Here is a 12755-nt window from a genome sequence, read left to right as displayed (position 1 = left end):
CCATGTTATGATTACGGACTAACATTTTAGGCTTGAACAAATCTTGTGTTGCAATTCTGACATACAATAATACCTTAAAGAGTTTTGGCAGTTTCATCTCACCAACAAAAAAAACGTACACCAAACGGCCTGTGAGGAGTGCTACGAGAACATGCATAACACAGTATAAAGTAAGCAAGTCAAGGAAACTGGAAAGGGGTATCCTGCCCGTTTTCAAGTAAAAGTCTCCATTCTCTATTACTATTTCTCCTAGTGGTTAGAGCGTTGGGCCAGTAACCGAAAGGTTGTTGGATCGAATCCCTGAGCTGACAAGGTAAAAGTATGTTGTTCTGCCCCTGAGCAGGGCAGTTATCCCACTGTTCCCCGGGCACCGAAGAGGTGGATGTCATTAAGACAGCACCCCCACCTCTCTTATTCAGAGGGGTTGGGTTGAATGCGGAAGACACATTTCAGTTTAAGGCATTCAGTTGTACAACTGACTAGGTATCCCCCTTTCCCCTACTCCTTTGTTGAGTTTACTTCACATTAGGTAGCTAATGTAATGGATTTAATTGCCAGCGCAAGTCTAGATAGCACTAGCTGTATTATGCCTAAAACAGTTACGTTTCAGTCCGCTATGTGTATCTCTACAGGATGGGCATATCTCTGGGTGAAGTGGACATCCCCATGCATGCTTCTTTTTGAAATATGACTAATTTAAAATTGCACCATCCCATTTTCTGAGCTCTGTCTGCAATCATAACCAGTAGTATCTACCAGAAAATATGAAACACAGAATTATAATAAATATTTGGTGAATCTATGAATTATGTATGACCACTGGAGTCTTTGCCACTCCAAATATTTTTGTATGTAATATTTAGATATTTATGTCATCACTCAAAATCTTGCCAAAGCTTATTCTGCAGGATGGGTTAATATGAATTTAAAATAATTTGACAAGATGTAAATGAATCGGGTCATGAACATCTGGACTTTGAAATGAACAAGGGAGAGGTTAAACGTAGGCTACATCTGGCATAAGCTTATTCACACACTTTATACTGACTCTGTTGCAGTGGTCTTACTGTAGGTAGTCAACATATAGGCTATTCCCTCCATCACGACACTGCTGCCCAGTCGAAGAGCTTGTGATCTCCATGCAGCGCCACAAAAACATTTGAGCCTTCGGAAAAGCACCCCTCAGCCTGAGAAGATGCCATTCTGGAGGCATGCAGCCATTGGCATTATACCCTAATGTAGGCCTGTTTACTTACTAACAAGGTAAAGTGCATAGCATGCATGATGCATGCAAGTCATTATTCCAACATATACAGTGCATTTGGAAAGGATTCAGATCCCTTCCCGTTTTCCACATTTTGTTACGTTACAGCCTTATTCTAAAATCTATTACATTTTCCCCCCCCCCTCAATCTACACACAATAACCCATAATGACAAAGTGAAACAGGTTTTCATACATTTTTGCAAATGTATAAAAAATAAAATCTGAAATATCTTATTTACATAAGTATTCAGGCCCTTTGCTATGAGACTATAAATTTAGCTCAGGTGCATCCTGCTTCCATTGATGATCCTTGAGATGTTTCTACAACTTGGAGTCCACCTGTGGTAAATTCAATTGATTGGACATGATTTGGAAAGGCACATAACTGTCAAAGCAAAAACCAAGCCATGAGGTTGAAGGAATTGTCCATATAGCTCTGAGCAAGGATTGTGTCAAGGCACAGAACTGGGGAAGGGTACCAACAAATGTCTGCAGCATTGAAGTTCCCCAAGAACACAGTGGCCGCCGTCATTCTTAAATAGAAGAAGTTTGGCACCACCAAGACTCTTCCTAGACCTGGTCATCCGGCCAAACTGAGCAATCGGGTGGAGAAGGACCTTGGTCAGGGAGTTGACCAAGAACCCGATGCTCACTCTGACAGAACTCCAGAGTTCCTCTGTGGAGATGGGAGAACCTTCCAGAAGGACAACCATCTCTGCAGCACTACACCAATCAGGCCTTTATGATAGAGTGGTCAGACGGAAGCCACTCCTCAGTAAAAGGCACATGACAGCCTGCTTGGAGTTTGTTAAAAGGTCTCTCTGACCATGAGAAACAAGATTCTCTGGTCTGATGAAACCAAGATTGAATACTTTGGGCAGAAAGCCAAGCATCACGTCTGGAGGAAACCTGGCACCATCCCTACGGTGAAGCATTTTGGTGGCAGCACCATGCTCCTGTGATGTTTTTCAGCTGCAGGGACTGGGAGACTAGTCAGGTTCGTGGGAAAGATGAGCGGAGCAAAGTACAGAGAGATCCTTGATGAAACCCTGCTCCAGAGTGTTCAGGACCTCAGAATGGGGTGAAGGTTCATATTCCAATAGGACAACACTCAAGACACAGCCAAGACAATGCAGGAGTGCTTTGAGACAAGTCTCTGAATATCCTTGAGTGGCCCAGCTAGAGCCCAGACTTGAACCCGATCAAACATCTCTGGAGAGACTTGAAAATAGCTGTGCAGCGATGCTCCCCATCCAACCTGACAGAGCCTGAGAGCATCTGCAGAGATACATGGGAGAAACTCCCCAAATACAGGTTTGCAAATCTTGTAGTGTCATACCCAAGAAGACTCAAGGCTATAATCCCTGCCAAAGGTGCTTCAACAAAGTACTGAGTAAAGGGTCTGAATACTTATGTAAATATGATATTTCAGTTTTTATTTTTAATACATTTGCATAAAATGTCTAAACCTGTTTTTGCTTCGTCATTATGGGGTATTGTGTGTAGATTGATGAAGAAAAAAAATATTGAATCAATTTTGGAATAAGGCTGTAACTTAACAAAATGTGGAAAAGGTAAAGGGATCTGAATACTTTTCAAATGCACTTTATTTGAACATATAATTCTTCATTCATTCAGTCAGTCAGTATGTCATCCATTGTCATTTGTTTGAGTGGCGATAGGAACTAAATCAAAGAGAATAGAAAAGAAAAGTAATCTATTTGTTTATTGAAATCCATGTGTGCATTCAAAAAAGGGAGACGTAAAGTAAGACTTGGACGTGTAACAGATCTGATTTAACTTTTACGTTTCATGTTTCACGTTTGGCTTTTCTTGAGATTCTAACAATTTCCATATGGATTTTCTTATGATCCTAACAATACGTACGTTCAACCTTTTGGCAGCTGTCTCGCTCAATATAAGGGTGTGTTCATAAATGACCTCCAATGTGTCAGTGCGCTCAGGGTCATTCGTAAATTCAGAGAGCCCTGTCAGATTGTCTGTTGGTAAATTCAAAGTGTTTTGCTCTCCGAGCGTTCAGAGTGCACACTGCACGATTGACACCGTATGCTCTGGAGTAGGGTTGATCCCAGCGTTCCTCAAAAGGGCAGTCAAGCACCCAAGCTAACAGGCTGAAGTTGACTAGCTTGCTAGCTACTTCCAGACACAAATGAGAGAACGCCTTACTCTGACCATTTTACTCGCCCTAGCAGAGCTGGTTGTTAGGCTGTTTACATGTTATCTAGAGCGTTCGTGACTAATAGTAACTTTTTTTAACCTACTGTATGTTTACTGACACCAGTCATATTCAGCGGGTGTTTTGCATTCATCAGTTATTCTGCTCTCTGATACACTCATATCAGAGTGCTCTGAAATCGGACTAGATAGCCTGTGTATTTACGAAGCAAGAGATATGCTAACTGGATAACAGTCGTTCAAGTTCAGCATAGCTAGCTAGCAAAGTTATTCATTTTTTTGGCTATCTAACCAAATGACACATGCATCTAGCTGAACCCACCAAAAAATGATATGAGAGGAAAAAGTCCCTCAGCCACTCCTCCAATGGCATGACATCCTCCTAGCAGCTAGCTAGCTAACATTAGGCTCTGTGTTTTTAGCTTGCTAAATCAATTGTTACATAAATAGATACACTAGCCTATTAGCCATGTTATGAATGACTTGTGATCATTGCCCTTGCTAGTTTGGTTGTATTGACATTCCCAGCCTTAGTTACATTTGTCCTTTTTTGTCCAAAATATTCAATCATTGAAACTGAAACAGTGCATCCCGAATGCATGGAGGCAGCAAACAATGTACATACCAGGCCAGCTGTGATTTACAACCTGATAGCAATATATTTTGGACTACCAATAAATGTATTAGTGAATTATATTACTCATACATTGTACTGCATCCATCTATTCCACCAACAATGCCTTACTGTAAGTAAATACTGTAAGGAAATTTTAGTCAAATAAAACCTTATAGAGGTGGTTTTGTAGCGGAAACTGTGATTTGTCTGTTTGTTTCATATCTGCAAAGAAGTTAAAACACTGTCAGTTCCACTAAGTTTTGTCACAAAATGTTTCAATTTACAGTATGACAACCGATCAGCCGAGCAGCCTGACTTGTTTGCCATCTCTTTTGCTTGATTTCTTTGAACCATAAAACTGTTCAATTCATCATCAATTCAGAGCTCTAACAGTTCTCACAGTTAATTTCTTAACAGGTGCATGCTGCTTGTCAACAATTGGCATGAATCATTTTACAAGTACTTCCAGTGCTGCATCTGTTTTAATTTCCTCATACACATCAGAACAACATACATTATTTACATCTTCAACAAAAGAGTCCTGAGAGAACGTTTTGTATCATCTCCTATAAATTACTTTAAGCCCAACCTCCGGCACTTGGCTTTCCTTTTTATTGGGCTCAAGCTACTGACCCGGAAGCTTGGCTCAACCACTCTACCCAGGCTTTTGGGAGAGAGGGTGGTCAATGAGCTTGTCATAGCGGGTGTAAGCACTCAACACACACTCAATGGCAGCTTTCATTGCTGGGATAAGTTCTTTCCGCCTCTGGCACACAGCTTCAGAGAAGTTATTGTTGAGGAAGATAGGGGTCAGTAAGCCTGCCACAAAGGCTTCACTGATGGCGACAGGCAGCCGAGTGTGCACCTCCACCGTTTATCACCTGGCCACAATCGTCTCAGGGACATAGGCGTGCCTTCATGAGCACTGCTCTGCAAGGCAGTCAGACAGTGTGATAGGGTGGGTCATGGTGCTGAAACAGAGGCAACAGCCATTTATATTTATTTTCACGCTGTCTTTGAAATAAGCACAGAGAGAGATATAGTAGGGCAATATGCATGCAGACCGTGGTTCACCCCAGCAGGTGAACTCAGAGTGGGCTGTCAAATGTTGAAACGCGTGTGGGAGGTAGAGCCATGGGGGATGAGTAGAAATAAAATAACAATTGATTTGTGGACTTGGGCTGGATAATGGATTGACATTATGTTGTGACAGCCATGCCACCCATCACTTCTCATCTCTGCTGGTGAGAGGCGGGTCTGTTGTCTTCCTTCCAACATCTGATCCAGATAATAATAATATATTAGGCCTAGTATTTTCCCTTAATTTTTTCTGTGTCAAATCACAAGGGGACCTTTGAAGAAGTTCATCAAGTATGGTGGTTCTCTTTAGGGGGGAAAAGATCATTGAAATGGATAACGTGTATTTTTTCAATAGAGAAAAAAAACTGCAAGAGTTGGATAAGGATTTGCTGCAATCCATTTTAAGATTCCAGTCATCTAGAACAGGGTTTAGTTTTATCGAGAGGGAGACAGGTTCCAGGACATCATCATACTGTAATTAATTACTCTTCATGCCTTTTTACTTTTCATAGAACCTTTGTGTGTGAGCCACAGCCTGGCGTGAGCCAGTGCTTATAAAAAAAGGTGCTGTACTTACCATGTAACATGAGGTGCCAAGTGAGGGTGATAACTGTTTGGTGCTCTGGGATTTCGAGAGAGAATCTCATTATCTTCCTCAATATTTCAACAAGGGACATTTTTTGAAGACGAGCATCTTTTTCCTTGCATGTTTTCAAGCTTACAGCACATCAATACTTAAAGTTTCAGATCTTCATAATTCAAAACTCGAGGCCAACATTTCATTTGCACACAAGACTATTCTGGAATGAATATTACAAAAAAGATACACTGTTAGGAGTTAGTATCCTGAGTTAGTGTCTTCCTGAATGTCATCATAAATGGTGTCACAGTGCTATCGATTTATGAATCAGTTTGTTCCACTGTTGTGTTCAGACAGTTTCCTGTCCACAGACTGTTGTGCACTTAAATGCAACTCTTTAAGCACAGCCTGTTTGTCAGTCTGTCTCCCCCCAGGCAGGAGCAGATGGGCCAACAGCAGCCTGCAACTGGACAGGTTGGCTTGGCATGCATGTGTTCCCTCTCTGATGGCTCTGGGCTAGCCCAGGGTAGCATTGAAGGCAAATGATTATGTTCCAGTCACTAAAAGGTTTGGACTTTGACTGTATAGTGGTAGTTGTCTAGACAGTTGTCCACTACACTGACTGAATCCAAAAGGTTATCATCACATTAAAAATGCCCTCACATTTATACATAATGAACAGAACATCCTGCTCTTTGTTTATAATTATACAATTTGAATGGATTGCTCATGAATTTTATGTTAAATTAATGACAAAATGAATAGAGCTCGGCAGTCAGTGTCTGTTATTTGACAATGAGGCTGAGGCTGTAAAAAATGTTATGCTTCTCTGCTGAGTCACACAGTCATACAGAGAGGAAGGAGGTTGTCACAACTAAAGCACACCCACAAAAAAAGAATGCTACTTCTGAAACTGTTGGCCGACTGAACAATATTGGCACTGCAGCTGCCGGCTCTGATAGGAAAGAGGGCATATGTCAAGCGTATTTTTATGATACATATAGTGCCTTCAGAAAGTATTCATACCTTCACTTATTCTAAATGTGCTGTATTACAACAAAAATGTGTTCTTATTTACACTTCCAAAATAAAACAATTATAATAATAAAAAATAAAAAATGTGTCTTTCTCACCATCTACATACAATACCCCACAATCACAAATTTGGGCAAATTTGTGAAAATGAAATACAGAAACATCTCGTTTAAACTGAACAAAAATAAAAAGGCAACATGTAACGTGCTGGTCTGATGTTTCATGCCTGAGTGGTGCAAGGCACTGCATCTCAGTGCAAGAAGCATCACTGCAGTCCCTGGTTCAAATCCAGGCTGCATCACATTTGGCTGTGATGGGGAGTCCCATAGGGTGGTGCACAGTTGGCCCAGCATCATCGGTGTTTGGCTGGGGTAGGGGTAGGCCGTCATTGTAAATAAGAATTTGTTCTTAACTTACTTACCTAATTAAATAAATAAAATATCCCAGAAATGTTCCATATGCACCAAAAGCTTATTGTGCTCAAATTTGTTTACATCCCTGTTTAGTATTTTTCCTTTGCCAAGATAATCCATCCACTTGACAGGTATGGCTTATCAAGAAGCGGATTAAACAGCATGATCATTACAAAAGTAAACCTTCTGCTGTGGACAATTAAAGGCCACTCTAAAACGTTTTGTCACACAACACAATGCCACAGATATCTCAAGTTTTGAGAGAGCATGCAATTGGCATGCTGAAGGAATGTCCACCAGGGCTGTTGCCAGATAATTTAATGTTAATTTCTCTACCATAAGCCGCCTCTAACGTTGTTTTAGAGAATTTGGCAGTACGTCCAACCGGCCTCACAACCACAGACCGGATGTTACCACCCCAGCCCAGGACCTCCACATTCAGCTTCTTCACCAGCAGGATCATCTGAGACCACCCACCCAGACAGCTGATGAAACTGAGGAGGATTTCTGTCTGTAATAAAGCTCTTTAGTGGGGGAAAAAAATTATTCTTATTGGCTGGGCCAGGCCAGTCATGTGAATTCCATAGATTGAGTCCTAATCCATTTCAATTGACTGATTTCTTTATATAGACTGTAACTCAGTCAAATCATTTAAATTGTTGCATGTTGCTTTACATTTTTGTTCAGTTATACATGTGTATTCACACTTCTTTGCTATGACACTCCAAATTGAGGTCAGGTGCATTCAATTTCCTTTGATCATCGTTGACTAACCTGTACCCCCGCACATTGACTCGGTACTGGTACCCCCTGTATATAGCCTCGGTATTGTATTCGGTATTGTATTCGGCCTCGGTATTTAATTTTATTTTTTACTTTAGTTTATTTAGTAAATATTTTCTTAACTGTATTTCTTGAACTGCATTGTTGGTTAAGGCCTTGAGATGTCACCACAACATGATTGGAGTCCACCTGTGGCCATTTCAATTGTTTGGACAAGATTTAAAAAGAAACACCTGTCTATATAAGGTCACACAGTTGAGAGTGCATGTCAGAGCAGAAACTATACCATGAAGTCCAAGGATCTGTCTGTAGGTCCCCCAGATAGAACAGTGATGAGGCCTATATCTGGAGAAGGGTATAAAACTATTTCTAGAGTGTTGAAAGTTTCCAAGAGCACAGTGGTCTCCATCATTGGGGAATGGAAAAAAATATGGAACTACCCAGACTCTGCCTAGAGCTGTCCGTCCGACCAAACTGACTAACCAGCCAAGAAGGACCTTAGTCAGGGAGGTGACCAAGAACACAATGGCCGCTCTGACAGAACTACAGAGTTCCTTGGCTGAGACGGGAGAACCTGCCAGAAGTACAACAGTCTCTACAGCACTTCACCAATCTCGGCTTTATGGGAGAGTGGCCTAACTGAAGCTACTCCTGAGAGAAAGGCACATGAAAGCACACCTTGAGTTTGCAAAAAGGCACGTGAAAGACTCAGAGCAAAAGGCAAAATATTCTGTGGTCTGATGAGACAAAAACGTAACTCTTTGGCCTGAATACAAAGCGCAATGTCTGGAGAAAACCAGTTACAACTCATCACCCGTCTAACAAAATCCCCACCATGAAACATGGTGGTGGCAGTATCATGCAATGGGGATGCTTTTCAGCGGCAGGGACTCAGAGACTGTTAACGATAGAGGGAACAATGAATGGAGCCAAATACAGTCAAATACTTAATGAGAACCTGCTTCAGAGTGCAAACGACCTAAGACTGGGGAGAAGATTTACCTTCCAATAGGACAATGACCCCAAGCATGCAGCCAAAGCAAAGCTGGAATGGCTTCAGAACAAGAATGTGATTTTCCTTGAGTCACCCAACCAAAGCCCAGACTTGAATCTTACTGAAAAGCTGTGAAAAGACTTGAAGATTGCTGTTCACCGCCGCTCCCCATCTAATTTAACAGAGCTTGCAAGGAAGAATGGGAAATAATCCCCAAATCCAGATGTGCAAAACTGATACAAATATAGCCAAAACCATCCAAAATCACTCAAAGCTGTAATCACCGCCAGGTGCTTCTATCAAGTATTGACTCAGGGGTGTGAATACTTACAGTGGGGAGAACAAGTATTTGATACACTGCCGATTTTGCAGGTTTTCCTACTTTCAAAGCATGTAGAGATCTGTAATTTTTATCATAGGTACACTTCAACTGTGAGAGACGGAATCTAAAACAAAAATCCAGAAAATCACATTATATGATTTTTAAGTAATTAATTAGCATTTTATTGCATAGCTCTATTTATGAATTTGAGAGTGGTTACATTTGTCCAACACCATCCCTCAGCCTTTTACCAAAACCGGGCAGGGGAGGCGCTTTGTTAATGTTTCAAATCAAATCAAATGTTGTTAGTCACATGCTTTGTAAACAACAGGTGTAGACTAACAGTGAAATGCTTACTTATGGGCCCCTTCCAACATTGCGGAGAGAAATAAAATAGAGAAATTATAGAAGAGTAAAACACATAATAATATAAGTAATAATGGATACACAATGAGTAATAATAACTTGGCTATATACAAGGGGTACCAATACCGAGTCGATGTGGAGAGGTAGGAGGTAATTGAGGTAGACATGTACATATAACTAGGAAAAAAGTGACATTTATTAATCAGTAGCAGCAGCATATGTGGTGAGTCGAGTTAGTGCAAAAAGGGTCAATCCGTATAGTTTGTGTTATTTAACTATTTAGAAGTATTATGGCTTGGGGGTAGATGCTGTTTAGGGTACTGTTAGTTCCAGACTTGGTGCATCATATCGCTTGCCGTGCGGTAGCAGAGTGAACAGTCTATGACTTGGGTGGCTGGAGTTTTTGGATAATTTTTAGGGTTTTCTTCTGACACCACCTGGTATAGAGGTCCTGTATGGCAGGGAGCTCAGCTCCAGTGATGTACTGGGCCGTACGCACTACCCCTCTGTAGCGCCCTGCGGTCAGATGCCAAGCAGTTGTCATACCAAGCGGTGATGCAGCCAGTAAAGATGCTCTCAATGGTGCAGCTGTAGAACATTTTGAGGATCTGAAGGCCCATGACAAATATTTTCATTATCCTAAGGGGCCACCCAGTCCTGGGTGAACATGGAGTACAGGAGGGGACTAAGCATGCACCCCTGAGGGGCCCCCATGTTGAGGGTCAGCGTAACGGATGTGTTGCTGACTACCATCACCACTTGGGGGCTGCACCCATCAGGAAGTCCAGGATCCAGTTACAGAGGGAAGTGTTAAATCCCAGGATCTGTAGCTTAGTGATGAGCATTGGTAAAACACTACACTGTGTTAAACGCTAAGCAGTCGTCAATGAAACACCATTCTCACATAGGTGTTCTTTTTGTCCAAGTCGGAAATGGCAGTGTGGAGTGCAATAGAGATTGCGTCATCTGTTGATCTGTTAGGGCGGTATCTGAAGTGGAGTGGGTCCAGGATGTCTGGGATTATGATGTAGTCTGGGATTATGATGTTGACCAGCCTTTCAATCAATCAATCAATCAATCAATCAAATGTATTTCCAAATCCCTTTTTACATCAGCCAATGTCAAAGTGCTATACAGAAACACAGCCTAAAACCCCAAACACTTCTAAATAAGTCTGTATAAAAAGTCAAATCAAGGATATTTCTTGCTGAAACCATCATATTAAACAACAATGGTATTAATTTATTTAAGATAATGTTTTACAGCTTTTTCATTATATTTTTAAATAATATTTTATTATTTCAGATATTTGACATAATCTGTAGTACCCAAAAGGGCCATTAGATGTCGTGTGATAGATTACATAAAATCCTTGAAAGATACAAAAATTCTGAACTTTGAACGTTTCCAGTAATATACCCTCCTTATATAACCCTATACAGGATACGAACATTCCATTCCAGCTAAACAATGGACATACTATTTAGCATTTTGCAAAAAAAGAAACAATTCATAAACATTGTTACAATGAAATCTATTAATAAAAAATCAGAGAACAGTAACATTTTACACACACACAATCACTTCTAAAGAAAATACAAAATGTGAAACTGGTGGATATAGAGTTTAATTAGTGATGCAAGCATTTAAGTTCTTTCAGAGTCCAAAGAGAACCAGTCACAAGTAATTGATTTTGAATATAAAGTGCATACGCCTCTGTATGGACAACAATTTCTTCATAATAATCCTAGTAAAATCATTCCTATTGTGGGTACAGCAACTGTTTAATTATTTCTGGGAAGACATTGTGCTGGTCACTTCTCTACATTTCCAATTTACTCAACAACAACAAAAACTAGACAATTAATGAAAGGATTGTGTTATGTTATATTTCTGCTATATTAAACAGTGAAGTATATTCCTTTCTGTCTTCAATAAAGGAGGCAAATCACTACAACAATTCAAGTCTGCTCCCCTAAACCTCCTCTCTGATTCTCCTCCCCTTCTGTTCCTCTTCTCTTCCTCCTCCTCCTCCTCCTCCTCCACGCCATTGAGAGAAATAGCAATGGTGTAATTTTGTAGGTACTAACTCCGCCATGGTTCGTTGAACAAAGCCTATGGAGAAATGAATGGTGGTTTTGGGTAAACACAGAAAATAAGGTCTGTGGTAAACACTGGCTTAGGAGATCTTATACGTTTTGTTCAATGAGATAATTTTAATCAGCTAACATCACTTTTTGTAAATTTGAAAGCATTTGTCATTAAAATAAGCACATAAAGGACATCCCCCAAAACCCATAGGGATGGCTGTACAAACCGGAGGTAACTAATTCCAGGGTTTTAGGACTAGAAACCGGCAAGCTCCATTCCCTTCCAGACTGCATCCCCTGCTGGACATTACCTGTTAAAAATTGATACTGCCTCTTTCCAGCATGCTATTATGATTTATTTATGTCTGCTATTGTAGAGCCTCTTCTGACGGTCTTTATGGAATGAATAAATAAATATATAAATAAATAAAATGGCTCTTTTGTGCCTGTAACCTCTTAGGGTGCCACATGTCACGTTACTAAGAGTGTCTTTCTGGTTCATTTAACCAGTGACAGTGTTTAAAAGCATTGGACATACTCCACTGAATCCTAATTTAGATTTACCTGCTCAGTATCATCTCAACCCCCACAAAATACTTTCTTTCAACACCATAAAGCTTTATCCCCCTCCCAACCCCTCCCTTGAGACTGTAACAGGAAATAGGGGGGTCAGGTGACCAATGTATTTACGTGGTTTAGCAGAGATCCAGGTTCCGGACTTTGCTTTTTGTTTTTTACATATCCAGGTCTTGGTGACAAAATTTAGCTGAAGGCAGAATTACCACCTGAGACCCATTTCACACACAATATTCTGTATCTAAAACCCCACTTATGCCATGAAAAATAAGCATAATCTTGGAGGATTTATTTACGCACAGTGTTTCATCTAAACTATAGTAACGTCTGTATCTTCTAGCCAAATAGTTGCATGGCAATAACATAGTGATTTTAAGGTATGCTTGTAAAGAGCAACAGTCACTCACCATTAAATATTGAAAGGACAAAGAATGAAAA

This window comes from Oncorhynchus mykiss, chromosome 1, assembly GCF_013265735.2.
Source record: "Oncorhynchus mykiss isolate Arlee chromosome 1, USDA_OmykA_1.1, whole genome shotgun sequence".
NCBI classification, from domain to species: Eukaryota; Metazoa; Chordata; class Actinopteri; order Salmoniformes; family Salmonidae; genus Oncorhynchus; species Oncorhynchus mykiss.
This window is presented reverse-complemented; position numbering follows the sequence as displayed.